Below are 15437 nucleotides of genomic sequence, written 5' to 3'. Positions count from 1 at the left end.
GTAGTAATACTTATTGAGGTTTTGTTTTGGGTTGAATTGTGTCGCCCCCAAAAGATATGCTGAAGTTCTAATTGAATGTGACCTTATTTGGCAATAGGGTCTCTGCAGATATAATCAAGTTAAGATGAGGTCACACTGGATTAGCCTGGGCCCTAATCCAGTGTCTAGAGTCCTTAGAAAGAGAGAAAGATTTGGAAACACACACGCACACACAAAGATGGAAGACAGCCGCGTGAAGACAGAAGCAGAGATTGGAGTCATCTCCAATCATCTCCCTTTGTCCGCGGGATATGTTCTCAGATCCCCAGTGGATGCCTGAAACCGAGGATAATATCAAACCCTCTCTATGCTGTGTTTTTTTCCTATACATACAGACCTATGGCAAAGTTTAGCTTGTAAATTAGGCACACTAAGAGATGAACAACAGCTACTAATAATGAACAACAATCCTATATAATGAAAGCCCAGCAACCGAAACAGTGGAATGACCAGAATGACCAGAGAGCAGAACTACCAGCCCCTTGCCTAGGCCAGCCCGCCCCCCAGCGGGGACCCCCATCCAGATCAGGGGTGTGGCTGGCCTGCAAACCCCTGGCAGCCCCTCACCTAGGCTGGCCCCATCCCCCAGCAGGGACCCCCATCCCAATCGGGGGTGTGGTCCCTCACCCAGGCCAGCCACGCCCCCCAGTGGGGACCCCCCCCACCCCAATTGGGAGTGATGCCAGTATGCAAACCTCCCATGGTCCCTTGCCCCAGCAGAGACCGCCCCCCCCCCCAATCCAGGGCCCCCATCAGGGCAGGCCAGCCGGCCCCCACCTGTGCACCAGGCCTCTATCCTATATAATAAAAGGGTAATGTGCAAATTGACCCTAATGGCGGAACGACCAGAACAACCACTGGACCAGTCACTATGAGGCACACTGACCACCTCTCGGTCCCTTTCCCCAGCTGCAGGCTCCGATTGCCTGATGGCAAATGGGGAACTGGGGTTGGGTGGCGGGGGATGCAGGCGATGCCAGGCCAAGGCCCCCACCCTGCCGGTCACCCCACACACAGTGGGTGACCCATGGTGGAGGCAGGGCCAGCCAGCGGGTGGGAACAGCTAACCTTTCAGTCCCTTCCCGTGGCCATCAGGCACTGATCACCCAATGGCAAAAGGGGAATGGGGGGTGGGTGGCAGCGAGGGGTGGGGCCAGCTGCGGGCAGCCAGGGAAGATGGCCCTGATGGCAGGCCAGGCCTAGGGACTGTAGCCATGCACGAATTTCGTGTGCCGGGCCTCTAGTTATACTGTAATAAAAGTGACGTGAATGTGGCATTATTAAGTAAAATAAAGGTTACCTGAACACAAGCACTGTGATACCAAGACAGTGGACCTGATAACATGGATTCTAGACTTCTGGCCTCCAGAACTGTGAAGGAATAAATTACTGTTGTTTTAAGCCACCCGATTTGTGGCAATTGGTATGGCAGCCCTAGGGAGCTGGTATGGTTCCTCTGGGGCATTGCTGTGAGGGAAAAACTCAGTTTTCTACCTTCCCCTATAGGAATAACCCAGTCTTCCCTGCTGTGTGTTTCTCCCCCGTGAGTCTCCTTTACTACTCACATACAACACTTTCCTTGCAGTCACCAGATGTGTGGGGATTTCCCCCCACAACAAGCAAATTTCTGTGACACCAGCTGGGTATCCTACAATTTAATTCAGTTCTGACACTATTTACCCAGATATCCTGCAGATTAAGGGCTCAGCCCCACAAGACTGCTTCCCCCCCCCCCCAAGATATGCAAAGACACACTGTAGATGCACTTGGAAGCCAAGGCCATCACTGGTGCTTCTGACCTGCAGGCTATAGGTCAGGGGTCCCAATGAACCCCGCCCTAGGTTCAGTTAATTTGCTAGAGTGGCTCACAGCCCTCAGTTAATCTGTTTTCACTGCTGTATAGTTTTCTACTGTAAGACTAGACAGATATTAGGTGGTGCTTAAGAGCATGGCCCTGGGGCCAGACTACTAGGGTTCAAACTCTAGCTCTGCCACTTACTGCTAGTTCTGCGATGTTGGGCATATTACTTAACCTCCCTTTGCCTCAGTTTCCTCATGTCCAAAATAGGGCTAATGATAGCTAATGAAGATTGAATACTTTAGTATCCATAAAGCATTTAAAACATGCTCGGTGCATTGTGTATGCTGTTGAAGAGCCGGCTATCATCCTATCTAATAATAGACAAATATGCAAATTGACCATACCCCTGACACACCCACAAGCCATGCCCACAAGCCACGCCCTCCATCCAATCAGAGCGAGTATGCAAATTAACCCAAACCAAGATGGCTACAGCCACAGAGAGCAAGGTTTCCTAGGTAACAGAGGAAGCCAAGCTTTCTGCCAGCCATTGCAGGCCTAAGCCTCCACTCAAGCTACAAAGTTTCAATTATAGAAGGTAAACAAATTCAAACAAATGGCGGCAGAATGGAGCTTGAGAGAGCAGGCCAGGGTTGCCGCCGGCAACAGGGGAAGCAAAGCTTTCCACACACCCTGGCCAGGCCCACCCGCTTAAGGCAACAAAGTTTCAATTATAACCCCAACACAAATGGCTGTGGGCCTCGGAGGAAGTCCCAGGCTTGGCTCTGCTCCAGGCTACAAAGTTTCAATTGTAGAAGGAAAATAAATTCCAGATACCAGGGCCTCCGCTTGGGTTGCCAGGGGGCGTGGCCCGCCTGCAAACCACCACAGACCCCTGGCTCAGGCCGCCCCATGCCCTCAGGGAACCCCCACCCTGATCAGGGACACCCTTCAGGGCAAATCAGCTGGCCCCCACCCCTGTACCAGGCCTCTATCCTATCTAATAAAAGAGTACTATGCAGATTGATCATCACTGCAACACACAATATAGCTGCCCCCATGTGGTCAAAGATCTTGCCCCCATGTGGACACAAGATGGCCACCACAAGATGGCCAGCAGGAGAGGGCAGTTGGGAGGCACCCGGCCTGCAAGGGAGGGCAGTTGAGAAGGACCAGGCCTGCAAGGGAGGGCAGTTGGAGGTGATCAACCCTGCAGGAGAGGGCAGTTAGGGGTAACCAGGCCGGCAGAGGAGGGAAGTTGGGGGCAAACAGGCTGGCAGCAGAGTGGTTAGGGGGTGATCAGGCTGGCAGGCAGAAGTGGTTAGGGGCAATCAGGAAGGCAGGCAGGCAAGCAGTTGGGAGCCAGCAGTCTTGGATTTTGAGAGGGATGTCCGACTGCCCGACAGCAGTCGGACATCCCTTGAGGGGTCCCAGATTTGAGAAGGTACAGGCTGGGCTGAGGGACAACCCCCCTTCGTGCATGAATTTCGTGCACCGGGCCTCTAGTTGTTATATATTTACTAGAGCAGCGGCCGCCAACCTTTTGGATCTCACAGACCACCAGTGGTCTGTGGATCACTGGTTTGTGACCACTGCTCCAAAGGTTTCCTTAAACCAGTGGTTGCCTACATTTTGGACCTCATGGACCACCAGTTGGCAACCGCTGTTCTAGAGGCCCAGTGCATGAATTCGTGCACGGGTGGGGTCTGGCTGGCCAGTCCCAATGGGGGCTGATTGGGCCAGGCTGGTGGAAGGGGGGGGAACATGGGAGGTTGGTGGAGAGTGGGACTGCAGCGGGATGGTGGAGCAGGTGAGCAGGTGGTGGCAGGCTAAGGTGGGTGTGAGCGGGGACCCGACTGCCCTGCTGGTCACCATCTGTGGGTCAACCGGCGGGGCGATCAGCGAGTGGGCGGTGCCAGGCCAAGGCAGGTGCGAGTGGGGGCCCCGATTGCCCCGCTGGTCACCCTGCCAGTTGCCCCACAGATCAGCCCTGGTCGCCTGCCAGGCCTAGGGACCCTACCTATGCATGAATTTCGTGCACTGGGCCTCTAGTACATACATAAAAATTAGGGCCCCACAGGATGAAGAGCACAATACACAGGGTCTGCCTGCTACCAGCCCTGGACCTACAGCTTTCCTGGCTCTCGGGATTTGTTCAAGTTGCTGTCAGTCGTGCCTGGCATTTGCTGAGTGCTCCCTATGTGATAGGTGCTCTACATACATGACCTTGTGCAATTTCACAGCAAGCCCACGTAGTAGGGTTATTCCCAGAACCTTGATTCAAACAGGCAGTCGGATACCAGAGCCTATGCTGTTCACCAGGGCCTCCTACAGGGCTGCCATGTGAGGAGGCGCGGCCTGCATGTTGCACAACTCTAGGACAGTGGTTCTCAACCTTCCTAATGCCGCGACCCTTTAATACAGTTCCTCATGTTGTGGCGACCCCCAACCATAAAATTACTTTCGTTGCTACTTCATAACTGTAATTTTGCTACTGTTAATGAATCGTAATGTAAATATCTGTGTTTTCCGATGGTCTTAGGCTCTACAGCAGCGGTTCTCAACCTGTGGGTCGCGACCCCGCTAGCAGGGTCGCCTAAGACCATCGGAAAACACAGATATTTACATTACGATTCATTAACAGTAGCAAAATTACAGTTATGAAGTAGCAACGAAAGTAATTTTATGGTTGGGGGTCACTACAACATGAGGAACTGTGTTAAAGGGTCGCGGCATTAGGAAGGTTGAGAACCACTGCTCTAGGAGGTACCATGGCGCAGACTACAACGCAACAGCGCCCGTTGGAGTTGTGCGGTGCAGTGGCCCTGGCCTTCTGCTAAGTAAGAGCCGAAAGAAAAATGCTTTCTACCTATCGGACAGGCTCAGAGGGGTGGACTCCACTACCCACTGCGGGCCTTTCTGCTCTGGATTTATAGGCCTTTCTTCAGGTCATGGTTCTTCATATTTTAAAAGGCTATTGGCAGGAGAGCCCTCCCACCTACATAAACATTTGTTTAGGGAGGGAGAGCCCAGCATGGGCCCCGCGGGCTGACACCAGCCATGTAAGGGCACCGACTCGGCTGCTGCTCGTGGCTTTCCCCGTGGCCACCGCAGACTTATTGAGCAATATATTATGAGTGCGCCTCACTCTGATGATGTGTTATGGATAAATCATTAAGGAGGCAGCTCACTGCGGTGATGTATTGGTGTAATAGATCATCAGAGTGAAGTCTTCTGCCGACATACGGGCTGGCTCAAAGGGTGGTGTCATTCAGGGAAGAATTAGCCCAGCAGCAGATCTGGCTTAATTACAGGATAAAAGGCCTGTGAATGATAGGCTGAAGGCTGCGGCACCAGCATTTTGATTCCCGATGTAAAAATATAATTGGGCTTCCTGAGAGAATTTTTGATTATTTTCAAACAGACTTCTGCTTTATCCCAACAGCACAACTTGCCACGTGGCTGCGGGGCTGTCTTATATCGGGGAGGATCTCCAGGCCCTGTCCACATCTGAATTATTGTCCTCCTTTCAATTTGCAGGTCACAGAACGAGTTAAAGGAGATAAAATCCAGGAGGCCTGCCTTTAAGTTCTTCAGAATGATGTCCTTAGCAGCCAGACCATCGGAATTGAGTGATTTATTCAAATCATCATTAACCGGGGCCGTGGTTCTCGTCTAGGTCCGCGTGCACGTGTGGAGAAGAGGGGGCAGTCTGGTGAACATGTGTGCGTGTGTCTGAGGACATCAGCATCTTAGGGACAATAATCATCATCCTGTTTATCAGACGCTTAACATTGTGCTAAAGGCTCTGCATGTATTAGTTAGTCTCATTGAATCCATACGACAACATTGTGGGACAGGCATTATTATTGTTATTGTCATTTTCCAGCTGAGAAAACCAGCCAGGAGCCTGCATTATTGGCCAGGTTGTACAGCCGCCCTTGGCAGAGCCAGTGAGCCTGCTGTTGGGGTGACTCTTACAATCTTCCCTTCTCACCTCTCGGTCCCCCCTTCGTTTGAGGACCCTAACCCAGCCTCCTGTGAACTGCAGACCTCAGTTAAAGATATGTTTGCTGAAAAATCTATTATTTTGTCTCAAGACACATACATCAAATTTCAAGTATTACTAGGCTCCCAAATTTGGTCTGAGTCGATTATTTCTTGAGAAACTTATAGGATGAGACTTCTTAGCAATGGCAGGCGAAAACTCTTTGGACCAACTCTCCTACTGGGAACAACTATGAAAGCTGCATAAAATATTTTTTGAAATCTTCTTAAATAGTATGAAATTGCTGACAAGACAGTAAGAAATGACTAGGTCAACAGGGGAAAGAATAGGAACCAGAGAGGGGAATGAACAGAGGCTGCCTGCCTTTGCCCTGAGGGCTGCTGATTCCATGCTGCTCAGCCCGCTGGGAAGTGAAGGCAGAATGGAAGCCAGGAGCCAGCCCAGGGAGGGAGGGCCTCGCTCCAGTCATCTGGGGCCCAAGGCTACATCCTCGGAAGAGGGTGGCCTGGAAGTGGAGCAGCCTTCATGCAGAATTACAGCCCAGGTTCTGATTACCCAGCTGCCCTGGTGCAGGAAACCTCAGGCCTTGGACTTGGTTTAGGGTGGGCCCGGACTGGTAGGGCTCCGTTAGGGAAGCAGCCCTCTGGGCACAGGTGCTTTTACATTAGGCCTCAGATAATTCCTACACATTGAAAAACACACAAAACACCTGGATGATAGTCAACAATAACCAGGCACACAAGGAAACCCACTCCAGGAGTGAAAACCAGCAAAAGCAGGCAACAGAACTGGATCTACAGAGACTTGAGATATTGAAACCATCAGACCACAAACAATAAATGGCATTTCTTTCTTATTATGTTTAAATTAAAAAAAAAAAGCTTGAAGCTATCTGCAGAGAACAGAAAATAAAAAAGAAGCTGTTCCATTCTCATTGGCTGCCCTGCTAAAAAGCCTGGGATCCAGCCATACCTCAGTGGACCCCAGGGGCATCTTGAAGGCATTTCCCAAGCAGAAGAAAATCCATGCCAATCCATCATCAAAAGCACCTGCAAAGATTCCCAAGAGGGAAGACAGAGAAGAAGCAAGAGAGTGTGGCTGAGTTCCCTGAGGGCCCATGTTGTGCCCACTGGCATCGGGCGATCCCGGGCAGAACTCTTTGAGAAGCAGATTGTCCAACATGGTGGCCAAATAGACTCTGCTCAGGCCCCAGGGGTCCCTCACATTGTGGTGAATGATGGCATGGACTGGGAGCGAGCCCTCTGCCCCTTAGACTGCCCTCAGGCACTCAGCTGGAAAAGTCAGCCTGGTGCAGCTTGTGCCTGCAGGAGAGAAGGCTAGTGGACATACCAGGATTTAGCATCTTCATACCCAACAGGTACCTGAACCAACCACAGCTCCGTAAGGCAGACCAGGACTCTTCTCCTGGAGCTTGTGCGGCTCTGCTCAGGACAACCTACTCCCACTAGACCTGCATCTCCTCCCCAGAGGACAGAAGAAGCTCCAAACACTTAAGCCCCACCTGGCTCTGATGATGAAACCAATGATGGGAAAGCGGCCCAAGTTAGCACAGCTGATTTGGAATCCCTGATCAGTGGCCACTACCCCATCCCCCCTGAGGGAGATGGTGAGCCTAGTCCAGCCCCTGAGGGTCTGGATAAGTGGGTCTGTGCACAGCCTTCGAGTCAGAAGATGACCAACCACAACACCCACATCACAGAAAAGCTTAAAGTGCTGGCCAAAGCCTACAATGTTCAGGGAGACAAGTGGAGGGCCCGTGGCTATGCCAAGGCTATCAATGCCCTTAAGAGCTTCTACAAGCCCGTCACCTCCTACCAGGAAGCCTAGAGTATCCCTGGGATTGGGAAATGGATGGCCAAGAAGACTGTAGGGATCCTAGAAAGTGGACATCTGCGGAAGCTGGACCACATCAGTGATAGCATGCATGTCTTGGAACTCTTCCCTAATATTTGGGGAGCTGGAACCCAAACTGTCCAGATGTGGTACCATCAGGGTTTCCAGAGCTTAGAAGACATTCGCAACCGGGCCTCCCTGACTACCCAGCAGGCCATCGGCCTGAAGCATTACCACGACTTTCTGAAATGCATGCCCAGGGAGGAGGCTACCGAGATTGAGCAGTCAGTCTGGGAATCAGCTCAGGCTTTCCACCCTGGGCGTTCCTACCGATGGGGAAAAGCAACCTGTGGTGATGTGGATGTGCGGCTCACTCACCCGGATGGCCGGTCTCACCTGGCATCTTCAGTCGCCTCCTGGACAGCCGGTGACAGCGAGGGCTCCTGACCGATGACTTGGTGAGCCAGGAGGAGAACAGTCAGCAGCAGAAGTACCTGGGTGTGTGCCAGCTCCCAGGACCAGGGCTGGGTTATTCCTGGGACGGCACTGATGACTGGACATCATCATTGTGCCCTACAACGAGTTTGCGTGTGCCCTGCTCTACTTCACTGGCTCTGTCCACTTCAACCTGCTCCATGCGGGCTCTGGCCAAGACCAAGGGCACGAGCTTGCCCTCAGCACAGCTGTGGTGCGGGACATCGGGACATCGGAGGTCTCAAGGTGGGGCCTGGCCGAGTGCTTCCTACCCCTACTGAGAAGGATGTCTTCAGGGTCCTAGGCCTCCCCTACCGAGAACCAGCTGAGCGGGACTGCTGACCTGACCCATGGTTGAGGCGGAGGGGGCACCCACTGGACCAGCTGCCCTACCTGGCCATCCGGGACTCACCACTTCAATCACCAGCTCTCTGGGCCTGAGGAAAAGGGCCAGCTTGGCTCGCAGGGTCTGCCCTGCTCTGCCCCGACAAGAGCAGACTGCGCTCCCTTCTCCTACACAGCTGCTCTTGGTAGAGGTTTGCACGTGGCTCATTGCTCCACTTTAAGCAGGAACAGGTGGCTGGTATAAAGCTAACTTCCTGTGCTGAAGGCCCAGGCATCCCCTTTCTCTACCCTGATGAGAGTGGGATGGAGCTGCAGGGGGAGAGGCAAGCAGCTCAGCATTACCCAAGATCCTTTGGAGCAGGAGAATGAACCACTCCGTGTATTCCCTCTACTCACCCCACTTCCTGTGCAGCTGGGCGTGTTGGGAGAGGGTGCCTCAGGCTCCGTGAGGACAGCATTGGAAGACCCAGGGGCCTAGTAAAGTGCATTTCACATTCAACCTGCCTGGGGTCTGTGAGCTGCTGTCGCCCCTGCCTGCCTTCTTCCACCCAAGTGGGCCTGGAGAGGGGAGCTGAATGGCAGCCCAGAAATGCAAGTTAACTGCTCTTCCTATAGGCCAAGCCTGAGTCAGCTCCTGAATGCACAAGGACACTGGTGGATGTTAAAAGGGAGAATTCATGAAGTCAGGCATTTAGGGGTGCCTGCTTACCCATCAGCATCTCCTGTGGGCCCTGCCCTAGAACAGGCTATCTGGGAGCATGAACAAAAGTGGCAAAGACCAGCCCGGTTGGCATGGCTCAGTGGTTGAGCGTCGACCTATGAACATGGAGGTCACAGTTCGATTCCTGGTCAGGGCACATGCCCGGGTTGCCGGCTATACCCCAGTGTGGGGGATGCAGGAGGCAGCCGATCAATGATTCTCTCTCATCATTGATGTTTCTATCTCTCTCTCCCTCTCCCTTCCTCTCTGAAATCAATAAGAACATATTTTTTTAAAAAGAAGCTGTTACAGGATAAATATGCAGCTATCTAGCCACCGTTCTCCCCTTCCAGCCCACCCTCCTGTCCCCAAAAAAGAGAGAAATTCTGGGCAGCAGAATTGCATGTGGAAATCTCACTCGTCTTGGTGTTAGGCAAGCTAGAAAAGACATTGTTCTAGCTGCAATGCGTTTATTTTCCACAAAGCATGTCAGTCTAGCATTTCCTTTTGGCTTTTATTTGTGAGTTTATAAAATTATAATTTGGATTTTATTATTCACATGGAAGCAAGAAATACTTTTAGACAAATTGACTAAAAGGTCTTAAAAATAGATAACAGGCAGTATACCACACCCCTATCCTGCAAAAGTGGGGGGTATACAACCTCCCATTTAAAAATTGTCATAGAAAACATTCAATTTAATACGTAAGTCTTAAAATCTGAAATGTAAGGGGCTATGATGCTATGATGTATAGATGACATTGTTAAAAATCCTTAGGATATTGGAGTATAACGTCATAGTTAAAAACAGGCTCTCCCTCAGACAGACCGGGTTGGGGTTCGAGCTCCAACACTTACAACATTTTGTAATCTCAGGCAAATCATGTAACTTCTCAGAGCCTCCATTTGCTCATCTGCAGAATGGGAATAAGAATAACACTGTACCTGCTTCAAGGGGTTGTTCGAGTCAACAGAGATCGTGGATAGAGAGAGCTTTGCATTCAGCTGACACATGAAACTTGCATATTGTGACTTTAGCTTCTTGGAACAGCATTACAACATCCAGAGGACGTTGGCATCTGTATTTTGCTTGCATTTAAATACAGGAAGGCTTTATGTAAATAGCTTGATTCCCTATGTGTAACTAGTCAGAAAAACTCTCTTCTCTCGAAAAGTTGATGAGACTTGGTTCCTAAGGACTGACCCCAGGCTGCTGGGGCTCGGCCATATACAGCGAGCCTTTGGATAAAGAAGCCACTTACTTTGGCCTCCAAAATCAAGGCCATCTCCTTGTGAAGGGTAGAAATCGAGGTGAGAAAAGATTGATAATCCTGCATTGCAGACTTTATTAAAGATGTCCAGATTACAAATTGGGCTGTCTGTCAATCAATCAGCCTGTTTCCTGCATTTTTCTCTGTCATCTGCTAAAAATATTCCTGTGCAACGCTGAGCCCCTGTAGCCATCATAAATGCTAATCTCTCTTCCTTTCCTTTTTGAAGGACGAGCTTGGCCATGCTCCCTAGTAGAGGTCCCTGGATTTGTCCTTGTCTTGCTATTATTTAAAAATTTCCCAAGTCAGATGATTTCAAGTGAGGAAAAAGGGCACATGAGTGGAAGTCACCAATGAAGTGTGGTTCAGGCTGCATTCCTTTCTTTGGGTGATTTTCTTGAACCCTGGTGAGAAGGGACAGGTTGAAAACAACCAAACTGAAGATCCTATATAATAAAGAGCTAATATGCTAATTAGACCGAACAGCGGAATGACCATCCGGACAAAGCTGGGGCTGTGAAGGCCGAGGCAGCCAGGGCTGCGAGGGCTGAGCTCCTTGCACAAATTTCGTGCATCGGGCCCATAGCAGATCAATAAAAGGCTTAACTGATGATTGGTAGGTTACTGTACAATTGTTGGGGTTCCTTGCATCAAGGAACTGAGTCAGCATCATTTGAGTTTCTCAGTATCCCTGCCTGAGCTTGGGGGATGCCTTTCCAGGTTGGGTTCCCTGGAAAAGACTCTGAGATGGAGAGCTGCATGCAAAACTTTAATTAGGAGTGGAAGGGGGCAAGGAAAGTAGGACTGAGCAGAGAGAGAAGATGGTCCCTAATGCGGTTGCCATAGAGACCTCAGCTAATTGTGCAGGAGCTCTGCAAGTGGGATGGCCCCTTCATAGGTGTCCCAAGGTATATGAGCTGGGCCTTTGCATCCCCCCATCAGCCAGTCATGGGCCAGAGCTGTCCCTGGGAGGGGATTTATCTTGGTTAAAGCGATGTCCAGTGGGGGATGAAGCGCGGAGCCAACAGCAGCTGATATTCTCAGCAGCTGGGGGACTGGTGAGTGGCCCTGAAGAGTAGGAGCTTGGCGGACAGTATCCATGATAGACCATCCTCTGAGCTGCCCAGATTCACTTGCTTCTCACAGTGAGTTTGCCCCATCTCTACTGGCTTCTCTAGGATTGTGGATTGTTTTCTATGGAAACTGATCAGAGAAGGGCTAGTGGGACAAACTACGGCTCCTGATCTCAAGACTCTGATAATCCACATGCCCCTTCCCCATCACCTGTACTAGGTTCTTCTTACCCTGGGCTAGTGTTTCTGCTGGTCTAAGTGGCTTGTTTGGTGGGATGACCCAGACTCTCATTCCGGAGGCTTCTGACCTTTGGCTACCCTGCACTTTTCAAGCCGTGGCTGCTATACTTGCCCATGTATTGTTAAAACTGGGTATGAAAACACCAAGAAATGCCCCCAATGGATCCTCTGGGTGCCAAATGTGTTCTTCCCTGTCTCTGAGTACCAGCAGCCATTGCTCACACTGACATGCGCTGAGCTGACTCCTCTATGAACTTGGCTTGGGTTTTCTCCTCCTCTGTCAGCTGGCCTCAAGGGACCCCTCATGCAGCCATAGGCGTGAGGAGAGGGCCGGGGTAACACTGGTGTGTGACATGGGCGTCGGGGCTAACTGTTCCTGCAGCTCGCTTGTGCTGATCTTGAATGTACCACCCCCATCTGATGATGGATCTCCGCTGGTCCTGCTGCCCTTGTGACTGGGTGGATCTGACAAAAACCAGCTCATGATGGGCAGCTCTGGTCGCATGGTTGCTTGGTATCACTGGGTCAGAAACTTCATCTGCACCAGGGTCCTGCAGCATCTGGGAGCTGCTTTTCAGCTGGTGTGTAGTTTTTCCTGCAGATGTTAAGCCTGGCTTCAGAACCATAGGGATCTATAATATTCTCTTTCTGGGCCTTGCCAGAAACTCCATGTTGTGTCTTTTCCCACCACAGATACCTCCAATTCCATTGAGCCTGCCAGGTCATTCAGCTCAAATGGACTGAGACAGATGTGCACGTTTATGACCATTGTAAGGAAATGAAGTAGCTCACTTGCAAAATTCCCAGAGGGAGAATCTGATTGGCCTGTGTTGGGCCAGCTGTTCCCTCCTGGCCAATCAACTGTGACCAGGAGGCTGGGTGTGGACTGGGCATTTTACCTCTGGTATGCCTGCTTCTGTTCTTCTCTCCATTCCCTTCCCCTATGTCTATTGACATAACTGCATCATGCAGCCAGCAGGTGTGTGGGGACAGGTAGAGGAAAGGGCCTTGAAGGCCGACAATCTGGATTTGAAATGACTGTGATGTTCAGGGGGTCCCTTATCTCTGAGGCTGGCTCCTCACTTGAGTTAAGAGCGGTGAAGAGCAAGTGCCTTATGGATGAAGAGTACCAAGTACATACTTGGCACGAAGGAGGTCTTCAACGCCCCTTGATCATGAAGTGCGAGCTCAGGTTTCTCGTTCAAGATCGTGCCCCTGGGACATTCTGGTGTGGGGACCTTGGAGTTGCCACAGCTCAGGCCATGCCACTACAGAAGTAATCAGCAAAGGCCTCCTCCTTGCCCTCCCCGCTGGGCTGACAGGACCAGGCACGGCCCATGGAGCGCTGTCTTCACTATGGGGGCTCCTCAAATCTTCCTCGTGACCTTGGAGTTCAGCCCCCCAGGGCACTTCCTCGCAGGCCTAGCCTTCCCACTCAGACCCATCTCCCCTCGCCACAGGCCTCTCCACACACCCACTTGGATGTGCACTAATGCCATTATCTTCCCGAAATTAAAATCAAGCCTCAACTTATAATGTTTCACGGAGAGGGAATTGGGGTTATATATTCCTGCGTTGAGCCGTATTCTATTTCAGTCATAGCATTTAATTATGATTGGTATGTTAGTGCCCACCGGAGCATAACAAATTGTCATTATGTTATTCTGCTGAGTCTAATTTAATTGGCAAGTTGTCACAAAAGCAATTATCCGTCATTTATTTTGTTGCCATAACCACATCTAGAAGAGCACCTGCTGTCTGCGAGGAGCAATGCACCACAGTCTCTCGGCCCTGGCTCCGAGCCACTTAGCTGACACAAAGACATTGCTTCCCCTTCTGATTTAAAAATATGTTCCTCATTTCCCGCTGCGGTCTCAGGAAGCCTCCTGGGGGAGCCTCAAAGTGCCAAAGAAAATCCACGGGCTGGGGAGTCGCCTGGGCCCCCACCGGGAGACGGGGGGGGGGGGTCAGCTCTGCTGTCAGGGTGTGGGTGGGAGGCAGCGGGAAGCGGGCCCCGTGGAGGGTCCGGGCCCTGCCTGGGTCAGGCTTTGCTCTCTCAGCTGTTTCAGCTGCCACCTCAGTGATGGATTCATAAATATTTGTTGCTCTTTTCTCCTGAGGCACACGGCGCGCTTGCTCCCCGGGAAGCAGGATTGTTTGGCCATTTCGCAGAAAGGGAACCCGAGGACCTGGGGACTGAGGCCCACAGTCACCAGGGGCGTCTGGGAAGAAGCCAGGACGACAGTGAAGATCTCCAAAGCTTTCCCCATCGGAACAAGCATGTGCAAGCAGAACCCAGGTCCCAGACGGTGCCCCTGGTGCAGTAGGACATGGCTCAGGGCCCTATTTCACACGGACACACCTGTGACCGGGGCTGGGGGAGGGAAAAGGGCAGAGGGCCGGGGGCGAAGAGAGAAAAGGGAGGGAAGAGCCACCAGACTGCCTGCCCACATTAGAGAGGCTGAGACAGGAACGGCCCACTTTGCCAGGAGCCTCTGAATCCAAAGTCTTTGGGAGTCTCTGTGAGCCCCCTCCTCCCTCCCCACCTCCCACCGCCCTATGCGTGAATATCCCCCACACTCAGGATCAATGAGACTTTCGTGAGTGAGGAAGCAGAGGCAAGCAAAGGGGGAGACAGTCATTCCTCAGGGAAGATGTCGCCTGTAGGTCTGTCTCTGTCCTGCGGGCTGGAAGCAGGTGCAACAGTGACTAATCCCGTTCTGGCTTCCAGGATGCTCTTAGCGGCAGAGTCAACAAAGGACTCGTTAAGAACAAAAACAAAACCCCAGACAACAACACTGGACTGCAAAGGGAAGAAAGAACCAGGCCTTTAAATGAAGCAGCGTTTCCCTCTGGGTCAGTCAGCTCTGATTCCCAGGCTACCTATTTGGGGACATTGGAAAATTACCAGCTTCCTGAACACAGGCAGATCATTCCTTGTGACTCTTTTTTTTTTTCCTTCTTTTTTAGAAATCTCTCATTGTAATTGCTGACTAAAAATAAACTAGGGATGTGTCAGGTTCCTTCCTCCGGGACCAGCATTATCCCTAGGGAATGTTCCTCATGACTGCGGAGAAGTCGTTCTTGCCACCACAAAGGCCACCGTAGCAAAATGGTCAAGACCCCTGCTCCTGTGGGAGGCCCCGTTGAATCTCAGGGGCCAGAACTTGGATAGTTGATAGCAGAGCCGGGTAGAGGTTAATGTGCAGGGAGGGGCCTGTGCACGAGGCCTGCTGGGCTCGGTGGCGGGAGAGGGTGGTGCTTGATTCCACGTGAGCGTGTACATTCGCTTGAACTCTCTGGAAAGTAAGTTGGCAAAAGGGGGCAAGAGCCATGAAAAAATGTCCATCGCCTCGGACCCAGGAATTTCGCTGAGGATAAGCAAATTGCTTCCAGAACAGAAGAAAGATGTTTGCTTTGGTGTTATTTATCACAGCAAAAGCAAAATCTGTGCTGAGAGCAAAGCGACTTGGAGCGTGTGGCTCGAAGCCCAGGGGTGTTGATAGAGTTTGCTTTGTGTTTTCTGGGAGGGATGCTGGGTCACGAGGAATTCTTTATGCGGTTTCACGAAGTAAGCATTTATTGGACACCGTAATAGATGGAGCTAGCTTATGTGTGTATATAAATACAG

The 15437-nt window shown here is 51.4% G+C and overlaps 1 pseudogene; it reads left to right on the top strand.

Moving 5' to 3' along the window:
• Window positions 1–6874: 6874 nt before the first annotated feature.
• Window positions 6875–8613, top strand: LOC114233803 (DNA polymerase lambda-like; annotated as a pseudogene).
• Window positions 8614–15437: the final 6824 nt, after the last annotated feature.

Source organism: Eptesicus fuscus, chromosome 20 (genome assembly GCF_027574615.1).
Source record: "Eptesicus fuscus isolate TK198812 chromosome 20, DD_ASM_mEF_20220401, whole genome shotgun sequence".
Taxonomy (NCBI): domain Eukaryota; kingdom Metazoa; phylum Chordata; class Mammalia; order Chiroptera; family Vespertilionidae; genus Eptesicus; species Eptesicus fuscus.
Note: the sequence above shows the minus strand (reverse complement) of the source record. Positions and strands in the feature narration are given on the sequence as shown.